Source organism: Papio anubis, chromosome 2 (genome assembly GCF_008728515.1).
Source record: "Papio anubis isolate 15944 chromosome 2, Panubis1.0, whole genome shotgun sequence".
NCBI classification, from domain to species: Eukaryota; Metazoa; Chordata; class Mammalia; order Primates; family Cercopithecidae; genus Papio; species Papio anubis.
This window is the reverse complement of record NC_044977.1, coordinates 31,569,713-31,588,408: the sequence shown is the minus strand read 5'-3', so window position 1 is coordinate 31,588,408 and position 18,696 is coordinate 31,569,713. Positions and strand designations below refer to the sequence as shown.

The 18,696-nt window shown below is 42.3% G+C and overlaps 1 protein-coding gene across 4 annotated transcripts in view; it reads right to left on the bottom strand.

The window, feature by feature from the left end:
• Positions 1-18,696, bottom strand: part of PHLDB2 (pleckstrin homology like domain family B member 2) — a 242,544-nt gene that overhangs the window by 99,224 nt on the left and 124,624 nt on the right. Inside the window, exon 1 of one of the 4 annotated variants that reach the window (XM_009199868.4) lies at positions 17,888-18,085. The exons of 2 other annotated variants lie outside the window; for them this stretch is intronic. The gene's annotated coding sequence lies outside the window, so the exon portion shown is untranslated. Of the gene's footprint in view, positions 1-17,395; positions 17,549-17,887; positions 18,086-18,696 lie in introns of those variants that run through there. One more of the 4 variants, XM_009199864.2, reaches the window with a different exon arrangement.

Below are 18,696 nucleotides of genomic sequence, written 5' to 3'. Positions count from 1 at the left end.
AAATTACTTTATTATAAGAATATAGTCTATCATACATATAAAATATGTGTTATTTTGTGTTAAAATATGTGTTAATTGGCTTTGTTATTAGTAAGGCTTCTGGTCAATGGTAAACTAACAGTAGTTAAGTTCTGGAGAAGTAAAAAGTTATATGCAGATTTTCAATTTAGCAGGCTGCCAGTGTTCTTAACCGCTGAGTTGCTCAAGAGTCAACTGTACATACACCCAACCATACACACAGGTAGGGATCAAGCCAAAATCCTGGGAATCAACATTGGTCTCCTCTGTCACTAGCACCCCCTTCCTCATTTTATCCATCAATAAATCCTACCAACACTGTCCTTAAAACATATTCTGAATCTGATCATTTCTTAGCATTTCCACAGTGGCCTCTCTAGTACAAGCCAGTATCTTCTCTTGCCTCCTCAATATGCCTATTCTTCCACAACAATAATAACAATAACAATGGACTGGAAGAAACCACACCAAAAAAATCAGTAGTGATTTTATTTGGATGGTAGTTTTACCAATGACTTTTAACTTACCTCTCTCATACTAGTTCATATTTTCTACATTTTATATACTTGGACTGTTTTGACAAGCAGGAAAAAGAACTCACCATAAAATACTAGAATATGTAGCAACACTTCATTTTAAAGCTGATTAAACATTTTCTTTTTTTCTTTTTTATTTTTTTGAGACAGTTTCACTCTGTTGCCCAGGCTGGAGTGCAATGGTGAGATCTCAACTCACTGCATCCTCCGCCTCCCAGGTTCAAGCGATTCTCCTGCCTCAGCCTCCCCAGTAGCTAGGATTACAGGTGTGTGCCACCATGCCTGGCTAATTTTTGTATTTTTAGTAGAAACAGGGTTTCACCATGTTGGCCAAGCTGGTCTCTAACTCCTGACCTCAAGTGATCCGTCTGCCTCGGCCTCCCAAAGTGCTGAGATTATAGGTGTGAGCCACTGTGGCCAATTAAACATTTTAAGTTGATTTTTCCTTAGCTCTTGCCCAATTTTCAAGCCAGATACTAACTTTTCCAAAAAAGGTTAAAGAACTTCTTCGCCAGGTACGGTGCCTCACGCCTACAATCCCAGCACTCTGGGAGGCCCGGGCAGGCAGATCACCTAACGTCAGGAGTTCGAGACCAGTATGACCAACATGGAGAAACCCCATTTCTACTAAAAATACAAAAAATTAGCCAGACGTGGTGGTGCATGCCTGTAATCCCAGCTACTCGGGAGGCTGAGGCAGGAGAATCACCTGAATCTGGGAGGCGGAGGTTGTGGTGAGCTGAGATTGTTCCATTGCACTCCAGCCTGGGCAACAAGCAAAACTCCGCCTAAAAAAAAAAAAAAAAAAAAAAAAAGTCTTGATCAGACTAATTAATATATAAATACTGAAGACTGCAACATTTTTTCCAACTCTTCTAAATGACTCTGGCAAAAACATTAATCACACGTATTTATCTGTTCCACTCTATGCATCTGAAAAACTAAAAAATCAAACACTTCCCTGATACGAATAGAGCTAACAGAATTGTTATTAAAAAGTCTCTAGATGTTTGCTGAATAATAGCTAAGATAATATTAACATTGTTTTTTAGAATGTAGCTACATTACTTCCATATTTGAGTAGTTCTGTTTATTGTACAGGGAAAAAAATTAAAAATCTCAATGGGTAGTTTTAGGCACTTCATTAAATTCATGCCTACTGTTCATCAGACATTGACTTAGCAGGCATTAGTGTTACCCAGTTCTTCTTCTTTCAGGAACATAGCGAGGTTGCTCTTCCTCGTCTCTGTGAGGTTAGGTGTGGCTACGTCCCTTGCTTTGATCAATGAAACATGAGAGAAAGTAATGTGCCAGTTCCAAGCTGAAGCATCATGAGTCAGAGCATGGTTCACCATTTCCCACTCCCCTGCTAAGACAACTAGCCTCCATTCAGGCTTGCGGAGGCTTTGTTAGCCCACACTCCTGAATGAGGACAACATGGAACGAGGTCCTTGTCAACCCAAGATTGTCAGCGGCCACTGAGATTTGGGGCTTCTTTGTTACTATGAGGATGCTAATCTTCATTAAGTGCCTAGTGTAAATCAGGTCCTGAGCTAGGCATTGGGAGACATACGGTAAGAGATATCATTTCCTGCCTTTACACAGCTTAGAGTCCAAAGGGAAAAACATACTTATGAACAAATAATTGCTATGCATTCCTTAATAGAGAGAATTGGTGGACAGGAAAAGGAACATGCAGTGGGGCGAATACAGGGAGAGCGGTAGTTTTGAGGAGGTTACAGTATAAAGAAATGGCAAAGAAGCCCACTGAAGGAAAGGGAATCTGACAGGTATTATTCAATAGTAGCATAAAGCCACTTGCACACCTAAAATTCTGGGAGTTAAAAGATGTAAACAAACTTCCAAGCCCCTATTAGGTCAGACCACTGGTACATCCAACAAACATTCTATCTCTGACAGAATTAAAGCAAAATTCATATAGGAAAAATCATTAGTTTCTGTAACACCATTTTTTAAAATCCAGGACTGTAAGTCTCCTGGGATGAACTATATTTAATAATCGTGTATTTCTTACTCATGGTTTTCTAAATCCTTTTCCATCCCCACCACCATGTAAGATATGCCCTCCTGGGTCCAAGCAGCATGCCTCCCCTAAAAGTGATTTAACTTGTACAGTAATCCTGCCAGTATTTAGGTGTGGCTACAAAAAAATCTCTGAGAGGTTAGAATAGGCAAGAATTAATGCCAGTTACTAAGAAAGACTTTGCTTTGAAAGAAATACATACAAAATGGGAAACAGAACTAAGTTAAGAGTATTCCCATAATATGCAGACACAGCAACCCAGAAAGCAAGCCAGGGCAGATGTCACTAAGCAGAATAAAAAGCTAAGCACTTACACCCAAACTGCATTTTAAATATTTACTCCAACGTAAAGAATTGAAGGGTTTAATACCACTTGTCAAAATGAATACTCAAAGGTTTGGCTTTTGACTCAGCAGTATAAGATACCGATGTTACTTTTTAGATGATAAAATACATTAATATACTAGAATCTGTTTGTAGTTGGAAATGCTACTTAACCACCTGACTAAAATATTATGAAACTCTGTCCCCTCTCTATTTGGGCTAAAGAAACTATAGAGAGGCCGGGCGCGGTGGCTCAAGCCTGTAATCCCAGCACTTTGGGAGGCCGAGACGGGCGGATCACGAGGTCAGGGGATCGAGACCATCCTGGCTAACATGGTGAAACCCCCTCTCTACTAAAAAATACAAAAAACTAGCCGGGCGAGGTGGTGGGCGCCTGTAGTCCCAGCTACTCGGGAGGCTGAGGCAGGAGAATGGCGTAAACCCGGGAGGCGGAGCTTGCAGTGAGCAGAGATCTGGCCACTGCACTCCAGCCTGGGCGACAGAGCGAGACTCCGTCTCAAAAAAAAAAAAAAAGAAACTATAGAGTATTAAACTACAATACAGATTCCCTACTACCCCAGAAAGTGCAACCACTTCTCCCCCTCTCCATCATACACTTTTTCTAAAAACCAATAACTATGATTACCAAAGCAGACTGGTTGGCCAAACAAAATATAACAGCAGAATTTTCCAAAGTAGTGTTGGCTGAAAGATCAGCTTTACAAACTCTAGGGAAGCAACAAGCAGGATATTTGCAAATAATAAACCACATCTTAGAAACAGCCATGCACCATTTCTTCTTGGCCATGCATATCTGTAGAGGAAAGTTACAGATGACTGGGATAGCAGGATATTCCAGAGAAAATTTAGAGGGTTATTCGTGTTTGTTACCCCATTTTTTTTTTTTTTTTTTTTTTAGTTCAAGCGTATTGGTCCTGTTTAGGATGTGTAAAAGGTTGTGCATTTAGAGATTTACCATCAGATACAAATATGGAATCCATTCATTTTCCTGAGGCTTAGTTTACCTGCCACAGCTGAATGCACATGTATATTTGTTTCAAATTGATTTCTCTTAACCTTCAAATCAATTCAACTCAAAAGGTACAGAATAATTCCGATGGGTGACTTTTCTGACCCCATGAGGGACAACAATGGTAACTGATAGCTCTTGCCTTCCCTACTTCCAAAGTGCCCTTTTCATTTTAGGTGTGAGCAGGCCTAACCCCATTAGAAACTCCTAGGAAATGCGGACCAGTCATCAATCATGTACTCTGAATGCGGATTAGGGTGTGGGCAAGGAGAGAAGAGGCAGGAGGATGAAGAACACAGTTAAAGAGTTTGGTTTTAATTCCCTAGGCAATGAGAGTGGGAGGAACATGATTGTACACATCAGAGATTGCAGCTGAATGTAGAGGAAGAAAGCAGAGTTAGAGTTAGGATGGTGGGAGGTGAAGGAGAGCACACAAGAGGCATTGCCAAGGTGACAACATGAGGGAGGGAAGTGGGGAAGGGAGGTCTGTGTTAACATGTGTAAGAGAAGAGGCAAAGAAGATGCCAAAGTTTACAGCCTGTCTTCTTGATCTATGCTGATGTGTTTGTTTGGGGTTTCCTGTATATTTTACGTAAACAAAAAAGAGGTCTCAGTGAAACTATACAATCCCTGCATTATGTTACTGTGGAAGGAAAACAGTCCCAAAGGCCTTAATGGCTACATGCCTTATTACATGCGTATCCACAGAATGGGCTAGAAGCGAATGCATCTGGTGCCCATCTGAGAGAAAAGACAACACCGGGAAGTCTAAACAGGAAAGAAATTAATATATGTCAAAATGTTTGTGTTTACTTTCCAGTCCATTAATTAAATCCCCCCAGTGCTCTTGTTATTTTATCACCTGAAACCTACTACATCACCTCATTGGAAAATGCCAAGAAGTCATGAAGAGATCGCTGGAAGGTACCCACAGAAAATCACAATACTTTTTCTCTGGAAAATAAAATTACCTGAAAAATCAAATTAGGAACCATTTTTAAAAGTTCTTTGGGAGATTCTTTTCTCTTCGGTACAATTCTGGTATCTGTTTTGAAATAAAATTCTCCAGCTTCATTTATATCAGATAGCACCAGAATGAAGTTGATCCCTCAAACTATAAACCACCAACAGTGAATTTATGATACTGTAGGGATCAGAATTCCAAGATAATGAAAACACACCGAAGGAACAAAGGTTTTTTTGAATTTGTTTGTTTGTTTTTTGTTTTTGTTTGTTTGTTTGTTTGACAGGGTCTGTCACCCAGGGTGGAGTGCAGTGGCACAATCTTGCCTCACTGCAACCTCCGCCTCCCAGGCTCAAGCCATTCTCCCACTTCAGCGCCCCCAGTAGCTGGGACTACAAGCATAAGCCACCACATCTGGCTAATTTTTTTTTACTTTTTGTAGAAATGGGTTTTTGCCATGTTGCTCAGGTTGGTCTTTAAACTCCTGGGCTCAAGTAATCCACCTGCCTTGGCCTCCCAAAAGTGCTAGGATTACAGGCGTGAGCCACCATGCCGGGCCAAGAACAAAGTTTTAAAAGCAAAGAAACAAATTTAAATGTCTGTTGTGTTGTATTGTGCTGTGTTGTGTTAGAGAAGAGGGACTTCAAGTCTGGCCTATATAAATGCAATTATCTAGGTAATTTACACCAAGTGAGTATAGAGAGTCCCCAAATTATACAACATATTACTTGTCATTTCACACTGTCATATAAAGACACTGCTTAGGATCATCCAATCAATATAGTAGGAATTAATGGAAGAGGGACCGACTGCAAGAGCAAGTGATAGAAAACTGTAAATCATTTCATATTGTTGAGAAAATGCAGAGGGATTTAGATTACAGAAGCAAATTCAGGAAAACTCATTTCAAAAAAAAAATTAGGGTGTGGGTCAAAATTTCCACTTTATAACAAAGTTTGAGTCTACACCCATGCCCTGCAAGAGCCATGGAACAGAGACCCTGACTCGGAGTCCATATTTTGTGGCAGACAGTGGTTGATGTCTGGTGTTCAAAGCTCTCCCCACACACTGGTGGTCCACAGGCTGGTCTCTTTCAGCACTGATGTTTACAATAAGATGATGTTATGAATAAAGCATGCACTGATGACATGTAATTGAATTCAGACATCAGCTTAGAGCAGTACTTCAGAAGCAGTGCCATTCTTTACATGAATTCTGTGGGGGTATTTCTGTGGCCACCAATGGCAGCAGATGGGGCCTGAGGGGAAGCTTTTAGAGGATTGAAGGGAAAAACAAATCTAGTTCAACCTGAAACTCCAAGCTTTACAAACGACAACAATGGACACAAAAACTTGTCTCTTTTTCCACTAATCCCAACATCAAAACACAAGGAAGAGGGAGCTAATTATTAGAAGCTCCAGAAACAACCACTTCCTAGCAATATTCTCATTTCAAAAGTCAAAAAGCAGCCTATTTTCCTCATCCTCTGTTCTCCAAACACCATCTTCAGTTAAACTTTTAGTCCCCTCAACTCCCCCTCTGCAAATAGACCTAGCTACTTCACAAATACTTCCTTTCATTCTTATATCCTCAATCTCCTCTATCTCTGCAAACAAGCCTCACCTGTCCACATATCCCCAAACCCATCTGCAAACACCCCCCTCTGAGCAAATAGCCCCAGATCCTCTCCTTCCAATGCCATTCCCGACAGTTTCTGCAGCCATCCATAACCCTGGATCTTCCCACTATCTCAGTATGTCTCCTTAAAACTTCCTCTTCTCCCACTCACTCATCCTGGCTTTCTAACCTCTGTTCCTTTAAAACTCTTCCACCACACACAAGATTTTTTTTTTTTTTTTTTTTTTGAGACGGAGTCTCGTTCTGTCGCCCAGGCTGGAGTGCTGTGGCCGGATCTCAGCTCACTGCAAGCTCCGCCTCCCGGGTTTACGCCATTCTCCTGCCTCAGCCTCCCGAGTAGCTGGGACTGCAGGCGCCCGCCACCTCGCCCGGCTAGTTTTTTGTATTTTTTAGTAGAGACGGGGTTTCACCGGGTTAGCCAGGATGGTCTCGATCTCCTGACCTCGTGATCCGCCCGTCTCGGCCTCCCAAAGTGCTGGGATTACAGGCTTGAGCCACCGCGCCCGGCACAAGATTTTATATTCTACAGCAGAGAGAGAAAAAAGCCTGTTTGTTAGCAGGCATAGTCCCCTTATTGTTCTGTTTTGCAAATAAACACAGAAGCAAATGGATTCCAACTCCTCTTCCTTTGCACCATGTTCTTTGTCACTCAAAGACCTGCCTGTTTGAACAAAATAATTATTACCCACTAGATACATGTAGGTAGGTGGATAATCTCCAAGGAGGATGTTTACAATTATCAAAAAGATCCAAAAAAGCAGTTCCACAGGAAGAAATGTATTTTAATGGTAAAATAAGGAGGCTTGTTTATTCTTTCAGAATGAGCCTATTACAACAGGCAGCTGTAAATCCTAATGTGTGTAGACACGCACAAGTACACATACACTCACAGAGACAGACACACATGCTGTCCACATGCCTACAGTGGCCTCAAACACACAAAGGCTTTTTGTGACTGCCAATGGGGACTCTTCAGAATTCAGACAACAAGACACAGCCTCAGAATTCACCAGGTGCTGGGAGTGATGTGTGGCAGGGCTGGAGAGAAAGGTGAGGGTCACTGGGGACCAGAATGTGGCTGCGATGTCTCAGGACACCGATTACACGGTTGCTTTCTTGCTTTTCTTTTCCTTTCTTTTTCCTTTTTCTTTTCTTTCTTTTTTTTTTTTTTTTTTTGAACTTTTACTTTATCATATTCCAGAGACATCTAAAAGAAGAAGTAAGGAAGACCATTAGGGAAAGAACAAAAGACTCAAATGATGCTACAGGAGGGAAAAGGGGCCCAGAAGGAAGTGGAGAGTGATAGGGGATAATGAGAACATTAAGTGCAGATGGAAGGAGTAGAGCACAATATAAAAGAAGTTCCAGCTTCTTCCTGTTACAATAAAAGAGTGTAACCCCGGGCTACCATTCCCTTCTGTTATCCCTAGCTGTACTGAAGACTGAGCTCTGTCAAAAAAGAAGAAAAAAAAAAATTCCAGATGGTATTCGAAGGTTCCTAAAAGTAATCACAATCAACAGCAATAACCATATTTCAAATGACGATCTTCATCTCCTGTGAGCAGGCTATTTTAAAATCAGTCTACATAGTTTTACATTAGGAATTCTTAGAAATCTTATAGGTCTCTTAGTAAGGAAGGTAAGCCATCAATCATAGGGATTTTTTAAAAAGTTTTGTGCTAGTCCCTTGAGTAAGACTAGTCTGTAGGAACTTTAAAATATTCTTTAGACTCTGCAAGTAATTTAGCTGCATGTTCCCTGTGATAACTCTCTTCAGCCAGTGAGGAGGACAGGTTGGAGGAGGACAGAAAGCAGAAGCAACCTCAGTAAACTTTTGAGTCATTAGTTTTCTCACACTTGCAAAATTCTTTTCTTTTACATAAATCATCAAGATGTGCTTTTTATCAATTAGACTCACATTTGTGTTAAAGCAGCTTTAGCAATATTTAAAAAAGAGATGCTGTCAATAAGTATTGAAGTATATATATATATATATATAAATTCAGCTCAACACAAATTCAAAGTATGCTGTCTCTGATTACAGAAAATACAAGGAAGAGAATAACATGGTTTAAAAAAACAAAAACAAAAAAACAGAGATGCAATTACCTAATTCCAAAATATGAGACAGTTCCCAGTGGTGGGAGGGGGGGTGGGGGGAAGACTCATGAATAATCAAATGGCAAGGGGGAAAAAAAAAAAAAAAATGAGGAAGAAAGAAGTATTCTCTATTAAAGACACTGAGGGGACATACCAATTAAATGCAATGTGTGGACATGGTTTTGGATCCTGTTTGGAACAAACCATCTGTTTTTTAAAATGTATGAAGCTAGGCGAGGTGGCTCAGGCTCATAATCCCAGCACTTCAGGAGACTGAGGCATGAGGATTGCTTGAGCCCTGGAGTTTGAGACCAGACTGACCAACACAGCAAGACCCCATCTCTACAAAAATTTAAAAAATTAGCCAGGCATGATGGTGCATGCCTGTAGTTCCAGCTACTCAGGAGGCAGAGGCAGAGGCAGAGGCAAAGGTAGAGGCAGGTGGATCACTTGAGCCCAGGAGGTCAAGGCTGCAGTGAGCTCTGATCATGCCACTGCACTCCAGCCTGGGTGACACAGCAAGATCCTGTAATTTTTTTTTTAAGTATATGCTGGGAGCAGTAGATCAGGCCTATAATTCCAGTACTCTAGGAGGCCAAGGCAGGCAGATCACTTGAGCCCAGGACTTCGAGACCAGCTTGGGCAACATGGCGAGACCCCATCTCTACAAAATATACAAAAATTAGCCAGGCATGGTGGCACAAGCCTGCAGTCCCAGCTACTGGGAAGGCTGAGGTGAGAGGATCACTTGAACCCAAGAGACCAAGGCTACAGTAAGCCAAGATCGTGCCACTATACTCCAGCCTGGGTGACAGAGCAAGATCCTGTCTCAAAAAAATTAAAATTAAAAAAAGGCATACGAGACAATCAGAGAATTTGAGACTGGAAAATAGATGATAATGCTGTGATTTTTAAGTGTGATGATGATATATCTTAAAAATACTCTTAGAGTTACATTGTAAATTATGAATGAAATACAATGATGTTTGGAATCTGCTTTACAACAATGCATGTTTTGGGGTAAAACGAGGTTTACAAATGAAACAAGATTAGCATATATAAATAATTGTTGAAGCTGGGTGATAGGTACATGGATCTTTGTTTATTATTTTATTATTTTAGTGTATATTTAAATTTTTGTGTAGTTTAATATTTTTCATACTAAAATATCTTTTTAAAAAGCTACAAGCATTCTGCAAGTCAACATCAAATAAAATGTATATACTGACTTAAAAACTATAGTAGCTGACTTTACAAAGAAGGTTGGAGTCATATCACTGGCTCCTAGCTGATTTATTTTTTTTAAGTATAAAATACTAACTCTTTATCATACTGAATTAAGTTCCTAAAAACTGATACATGTATTTTTAAGTACCTGGGAGAAGTTTGAAAGCAAATACATTTTCAAGAAAACAAGTAAGAAGGCCATCACATTTAAGATATTTGCAAGATAACATTAGGTGGGGTAGCTAAGTTTCACCACTGTGTGCCCAAATAATGATTTCATCATAAAGTTGACACGTAAAAGCATTCACAAAAACTGTCAAACCCTCCATATCAAGAATTTCAGCCTCAATTAAAAGGTTAAAATACACACACACACACACACCCCTTAGAAATGCATGTTAAGGAAGAGACTAACATACTTTGAATATTTTACAGTTCTGTTACTGCTTCTTTGAAACTGGAGGAGATCTTTAGGTCAAATTCTTCATAGAATCCTAACCAAGGATTCTGACCAAGTCCCCCATAAAGCTGGAAGGGTCTTCCTTTATTATGTGATCACCCAGTGACGAGGAGAATCATGGGATAACTCGGAGGTCCTGACTTCTGTGTGTACTGTACTTCAGATACTCTTCTTGAACCACAGGAGTGCTATAGGAAAAAGCACCCTCTGATCTTTTGATCTCAAAGCTAATTTCAAGCAAGAGCATTATCAACCTGGGGATCATATGTGGATAAAGATGCTCTCTTGACCCTGAAACCACCTCCGTGGACTTGAACTGGAAGCTGACGAGAGTGTATGGGAGGGAAACTCCGATCTTGTCGGCATCCTGCCCCATCCCACACTACTCATCAAAAGACACTCCCTTAAGAGTAATACTCAATTTTTCCAAAGTAACATTCCCCAGACCTATATACTTGCTGGAATTACCATTCCCTAACCCAAGATTTATGAACTGGGAATAGTCATAGTATAAACAGGCTCACAAGAGGTAGAACAAACACAGGTCAACCACGTCTTCCATGTTTGTAATGCATTTCGCTTTAAATCAAAAACTGAGCGGGTGCAGCCGGGCTTGGTGGCTCATGCCTGTAATTCCAGCAACCTGTGATGCTGAGGTGGGCGGATCACCAGAGGTCAGGAGTTTGAGACCAGCCTGGCCAATATGGCGAAACCCCATCACTACTAAAAGTACAAAAATTAGCTGGGTGTGATGGTGCACACCTGTAATCCCAGCTACTCGGGAGGTTAAGGAAGGAGAGTCACTTGAACCTGGGAGGCCGAGGTTGCAGGGAGCTGAATCGTGCCACTGTACTCCAGCCTGGGTGACAGAGCAAGACTCTGTCTCAAAAAAAAAAAAAAAAAAAAAAGAAAAAAAAAATTGAGTGGGTGGGGTAAGTTTCTAAAATATTGTAAAGTAAAAATAGTAATTATGATAATATCATATCTTCATTACTTAGCAGTTGAGTATGCTGAATGAGTATTATAAGACACTTTTTCCCTTCCATGCTATCTGCCTTTTGACCACTTATTGCTTGAAAGAAGGGAAATCACTTAAACAAGTCGAGATAAATAAACAATTGACTAAGTTTAATTTAATTTTAATCAATACTGCCTTTTATAACTCTGGCCAAAAGATCTAATAAAGGAAATGGTTACATTAGGATGTTATTTTTATTTCAGTGGCCAATCTAGTAGAAAGAACACTGGATAGGCCGCCAGGGAAGTGAGTCGGAAGATCCATCCTAGTTCTGGTTCTGCTAACAGAACTAAGATCTGGAGCACGTCAATTCGCCTGTCCTCATTTTGCTTTAGCAGGAGTTTCTCCATATTCAAAATGGTGAGGGTGAATTACATGTTCTTTCTGCTCCAACTTTCTGGACTCCCACAGATACTGGTTAAACAACACAGGAGTGCTCATTATATAATGCAGGAAATGGAAATGACCACAGAACAGAAATAGTTTTAGTGATAAGGTGGCAGCTACCTAATTGGGAAAAGATTTCACCGGCACTGTTGCCCATGACATTCCAAAGGCATGGTAAATTGTTTCAGCATAACATAGTGGGGAAAAGGCCTGGTCAGAGTTATGTTAATGTAATATAATATGGGTATTTGATTCAGCATGATGCATAAGAAAGGTTTTGTCTGCATTCCCATGGCTTGCAGTTTCCTTAATAAATCTTAAACTGTTTTTGAAAAGCTACTTCTGCAATGACGTAAGCAGTGAGGCAGCCAGATATCACTTCTCAATCCCCTCTGAATATCTCTTGGCTGTGCAGCACTATTCACACCGGGTCTGCACTGGTCAAAAGAATGTAGGAGCTGGGTTTCCTTTGCTTTTATCTTTCCTTGTTTTAGCAGTAGGGTGGTCAAGAAAGAAATCTTGGAAAACTCTTGTAATCTTTAACTTTTTTGCTATTTCGTAGGCTAGTTCCATGAACATACTGCCATCTAGGGCAGTCACATGCAATGTGCAAACAAAACATTCTAAGATGATCAACACCAATTCCCACTGAATTAGCAGTAAGTCTCAGAAAAAGCTGACCTGGCTTACGGCCATCGATAAATAGTGGCATATACGATATTTTCTTTCCTTTTAATTTGTAAAGTAAGGAAAGGCACTTCATCTAATAAAATCAGCCCAACACACTAAACAAGCATCTTCCGTAAAAGTCCTCTCAAAAACTTTTTGACTAACTAACCCTGTTACTCTATATCTTATTAATCTTTGTATAGCAATTATCTACAATCTCTAGGTTTCCCACACATCAGTAAAATGATTTTTACACTTGGGTTTCTCTTATTGAGCACTAGTTGCTATAGACAACAATCTTGCCTTTAAAGCAGATACAGCACGAAGCTTCTTTTCTGCAATGTCTAAGAAACATCCTTAAACGTCATGAAAACAACTGTAAGCAAATTAACTCCCGGAAGGTTCAAATTCCTGGATGAAAGTGGAGATAAGTTCTGCCTGGCTAAATGTTTACTTTGAAGGGATTTGAAAACCTGAGCTACCAATTTTGGTTTTATTTATTTTCAAAAGACAAGTTACTTTAATCAAATCCCAATAAATATTTTTAACCAACAGTTATTTTTTAAAAAATTATTCCTGTCTCCTCTCCCATCATCTGAAAAACAGTAACAAGAATGGCCAGACAAAAGGTGATGATGAAAAGACTGCTACACCTCTTTTGCCTAGTACCTGCAGGGGGGCAGATCGCTTAAAAGGGCCATCACTCTTGAGTCATTTCTAAATATATTACTATGTACTTGGCTTTGAGGTACACCCGTTGGCTAGCTGTCAAAATGATAAGAAACTATCTTAACACTTTCAGAGGTTTTATGTCTTCCACCAAAGGCACACTAAAAACTTTCCCACATGGCCAGAACCTGTCAGATTTGAGTTAGATAAAATAACTACCACAGCAGGACCACCTGGCACCCAGAACTAGAATCCATAATCATGATCCTAATGGTTAATCATAGCAATGTAAACAGGAGAGTACACATGTTTGTAATTAATCAGGCTATGGTGTACAACTTTTCTGATAATCAAAAACTCATTGAGATAACTCTTTTCTATAAACAGAGCCATTCACAAATACCATGCTTTTTAAACTCTCCCAAGTAATTAACAATAACTTTCTTTACTATCATTTTCTTTCCCATTAGGTAAACACATGGAATGGTAGAGACTGTGAGTACAAGAGAAAGTGCAATAGAACAGGAGGCTTGCAGATTTTGCTGCTATCTAACCCAGTTAGTTGGTTGGAGGGAAAAGATTCAGATAAGAGGATTTCTAAGGTTCCTTTTCCCCCCAAAGTTATTTTGTTCTACATGCTGAAAGAATAGCTAAGCTTGAATTGTCTTCTGATTCTTAATCCTAGTTCTATGCAATTGAATTTATATTAGATATCCCCTCATCAGCTTATGAATTTGAATTTTCCCCACAATTTCCCCAACGCTTGCTCATTTCCATATGTGCCAAGTGTCTTTTTTTCTTCCATACTCAGGAGGACTCTGTTACTCTCCCTTCTGTCCAAGCCAGCCCTATCTATTCATGTACTCTACTCTTAACCGATAAGGCAGGGTGGGACAGAAAATCTCAAATGTTCTGTTTTGTACCTGGATTCAAAAGCAACATCTGCTATGTCTATGGAACCATCTGTTGCCCACTTTGCCATGGAAAGGACGGTGCAGGCATCAGAAGTGGAGTGTCACAGGTCATATAATGGAATTACCCCTTTCTGGGACTGGGGCACCCAGGCATGTGCCCCACACTCTCTATGGCGAATACCGCCCCTCCCCCATCGAAGCATTTATTTATCTTCTCACAGGGAATGGTGCTTTGAAACTTTCACACAAGGTCAGGTCCAGTGTGTTTTGGTTTTGGTTCCCATTTGCCTGAATCTCTATTTAAAATTTTTTAACTCCTGGGTTGTACCTAGAACTTTGCCTGCCGTTAGCTCACTTGAGACCTTATGAGTCCTAAAGTTCTGAGTGTCTCAGTTTTTTCCATCTATAGAAAGAAGGGGTAGAAATTAAGTGATCTCTGAGGCTCCCTTGTGCTCTAATGCTCCCAAATCCCATGACTTTAATCCAACTCAAAGTTGACAATGAACACAAGTTCCTGGACCTCTACGGTATATTATGACTCTAAATGGCAAGGGCAAAAGAATCTGCTGCCTACAAAACGGCTTCTATGATAAGGGTCTCTTGTTTAACACAGTTAAACAAGTTTCTTGAGGATCCAAATTAGATTAAGATCCCTAATCCTGTTAACCTACTCTCCCAGGCAATACTCTAGTGCAGGGCTTGGGGCTGCATAATTGTTTTTGTGTCCCGTGCATGGCAGGATGCTGAACCGCATCCCAGGCCTCTACCCACTATATGGCAGTAGCACTCTACTCCTGTCAGTGGTTACCACCAAAAATACCTTGCCAATATCCCCTGGGGGCCAAAATCCCCTCTCCCATTGAGAACCACAGCTCCAATGTACGTCAGGACTTTAAGATAAAGCACATCACTTCGGTGTTTTTGTTTCAAAAGAGTGACATTTACACAATCAACAATTAAGTACACCAAGACTTTACAGATAGATTTATAAGGCACAGGTACTCCACCTAGAAAATATACAAAGCCACTATCACTCTAAGCCATCCACAGCACCATAGCACTGCCTCCCTGCTAAGGGTTGAAAATTAGGATATAAAGTCATAACATTAACTACTCTTTTAAAAACATTTAAAAGGAGACCAGGTGTGGTAGCTCATGCCTGTAATCCCAGCACTTTGGGAGGCCCAGGCAGGCGGATCACCTGAGGTCAAGAGTTTGTAGACCAGCCTGACCAACATGGCAAAACCCTGTTACTACTAAAAATACAAAAATTAGCCAGGCGTGGTGGCAGGCGCCTGTAATCCCAGCTACTTGGGAGGCCGAGACAGGAAAATGGCTTGAACCAAGGAGGCAGAAGTTGCAGTGAGCCGAGGTAACTTCTCCAATGCACTCCAGAGTCAACCCTTGCTTACAGACCTTAGAACGGAGCTTTGAAGAAAATAGTGAAAACTAGAGGTTGGTTAATCACTTTGGCTTATTTTGTCCTCTCTTGCACACACACACAAACACACAGGGTAAATAAAATGCTTCTGGAAAGGCTGCTAACGAATTTCAGCTTGGTCACAGTTCTTGAACATAGGAGTGAGCAAGCTCTTAGTCCAATTTCCTAAGTATCTTTTCTTCCCCATTTCAAATAGGGATCCAGGCGACACCCATGGCAGTCGATCTCAACACCAAAAGAACAGCAGCTGCCAGCTGCATACAACAGATTGAGGCCTGCAAATTGACTGAAATGATAACTACTCTTAACCAGACATCTCATTTTTCCACTTGTGACAGGCTGAGATCTGCAAACCTCTGGGTCTCAAGAGGTGAAGGCTACATTAGCCAACTAAGAGCAAAAACTCAACTCTTCCTTGTCATTAAAGCATTTGCCAGTTATAAATGGTTTGGAGACTTTACAGAATTTAAGTACATGTAATGTTTAAATTTCCCTATTAAATGTAAGAGGCAAAGAAAATCCTTCTAAATAACTAAGCAGAGGATATGAAAAGGGAGCCAAGAATAGACACAACTGTTACTTTTCAAAGAACCTTCGCTCTTTATTCAAACAAATATTTACACAATTGAAGGCAACGGCAAGGGAGATATAGCCATTCAGTGAAAATAGTGGGCAATTCTAACGGTTTATTTATCCCAAATCCGACTGTTCTGTTGCTATCCTACCAGGAACCAAGAATTCAAGTGTTCACAGGGCAAAAGTTTAACCTTCTGAAACTGTGGACCTCATTTAGATCTCTCCCAGCCGAATTCAAACGTTAGAATCCCAGAGACATATCTCGAACGCCCAAATTAAACCAAACTAGGAAGCTTAAAATTACACGTCCAGAATTTGAAAATCTACATCTGTAACTTACACGTTCATATTACGAAGGGAAATGTGGCTGACAAATATTTACACTAAAAAGACTCCACATTTTTATGCCTCGTCTAGTTACACTCCCAGCTGTGCCTGGCTATGACTAGCTGCGCATTCTAGAGCTCTTTAGAGCTACTTCAGAGTTGCAGGATAAAGATTTCTAGGGAAGAGGGCAGGGCCAGGCGCCCGGAGAATTTCCAGCCACGGGCTAGTTTACCAAGAGAAAGAGCTGCGGGCGTCTCTCCCTCTTTTACATAAGAAAGGTAAGTGAGGAACGGCGAAGCAGTTTGACTTCCCAAGCTCTTTCAAACAGGAAACCCCAACCCTGGGAGGGACAGCCGGTCAGCCTTTTAATTTCCTGGTGGTGGCGGGAGTTAGCCAGGTCCTCGGCGCTTTAATAAGTGATGACTGCTAGGGCTAAGTTATTAAACGAACCAGCAAACAATTCAGCTGCGCCTCCGCCGCGCAGGGCGCTGGAGAAACAGAGGGTTAAAATACTCCCCAAGCCTTCCAGCTGCTATCTCTAGGGGTGCCGAGACCGCCACACTATAAACTTTCAGGGGAGTCAAAGGCCAAATCGGAATCAGCCGCTCTTGGCTGTTAAAGCTCGTGAGGTTCACTCCTGAAAGAAAGTGGAACTAGAAGCGCAGCCAGCCAAATATTTGCGGGGAGGGAGTCTTCTCTGAATCCCGCGCCCTACACCAACCAGCAGCGGACCTTCTCTGTCTCAGGGAGCTCTCCCAAGGATCCCCATCCCTCTCTCCATGTGCATTCCAGAGTTGTTGGAAAAAGTTGCCCCCAGTTCCCCCACATCCTGCCTGTTTCCTACAATCACTCTGGAAGCATCTCCCCTACCAGACAGACATTCCCTCCGCGGGATCCCCTCAACCCCCCTAGAGTCATGCACAACGGGGTTCGTCACCGCCCCCCCCCCCCCACCCAGCTGCGCAGCCTGGGCACTGCCGACCCCAGCCTGGGCTTTTGTCCCTGGAGCCTGTAAAGAAGCAAAGAAACTTTGCGCCCGCGGAGCCCACTCACCGTCTCATCTTTCCTCCAAACCGCCGCTCTACGCTGGCGCCGCCGCCCTAGCGCCTGGCCCTTGCCCCCGCCTACCCTGTCTCCGTCCGTGAGCCCGTCGGCCCCTCCTGACTCGCGGTGATCAGTCAGCGCGCCCCTCCTCGGCCCGGGCAGCCACTGCCTCCTCTCCGCCCCCAACCCTCCGCAGCGCAACCGGCGGCAACCAACTCGGGCGCGGGGGAGGCAGTGTCCCCGGGGCGCACTCCTGGCACACGGAGTCGGCGCCACCCCCTCCTTCCGGGCGACCACCGCCGCCTCCTCACCTGGCCATCGGTGTGGCCCGTTCCTGGCGGCGAGAGAAGGCAGGCTCGCTCCTTGCGCCACGCCACACCGTCGGGCCCCCCTCGGGCCGTAATGGTGGGCTCCGCGCGGCTGGGTCCGGCACCCCTGACCCCCTTTGTAGCCACCGCGGCGGGCACCCAGGGAGTTCTAGCAACGAAGTTGGTGACCTACCCTGCTCCCAGGCAGTTTGCTGTTGGGGCTTTCACGGCTGCTGGAAGGGCCTGGCTTTTTGCCCCATCACTGGGCGCCAGCTTCTCAAAGCTACGTTCACAGCAACGCAGTAGGGAATTTTGTAGCAGGCTTTTATTTTTAAGAGCTGAAAGAAGGGCGGGAGGGTTTACGTCCTCGGGTGATGATTTCCTCAACCGACAGCGAAGTATCTATTGGGAAACTCCAGGTGACCGCACCTCCTTCTGACAGTTCGCCCCGGGGCAAGTTTACCAGATGCGTCAGAAAGCAGGTTTGCAAAATCCTCAGAGAACAGCCTCAGCTAAGGACGGGGGTCAGGAGGGTTTTAAACTCATTCTGATTTCCTTGCAATCACATCTCTTGATAGTTTTAGTATTTTCCCCAATATTTTTCTGAGTTGCTATAACCAATGAAAACAATGCTGATGTAGATGTTCACCAGCCAATGCTTTATTGGAAGTCAACGAATGAGACCGAGGGTGGCCCATAATCGATCTCGGCACGCGGAAATGTGAACCTCTTGCAAGGTCTGGGCGAGTCTCTAGAGTTACACAGATGAAGGACATTGGCCCTCGAGAATCTCACACCAGCAAAGAAGAGCACAACGAAGTGCAAATTACTTATGATCATTGTGGCTTTGGGCAAGTTGTTGTAGCTCCCAGCAACAATTTCTTCACCTAGAGTGCAACAATAAACGATACTGATGCTGCTAATAAGCTTCTGAATAATATATGCAAAGTACCTGACACCATGAGCATAACTCAGTATACTGTCACTGAAGAAATAGCTTAT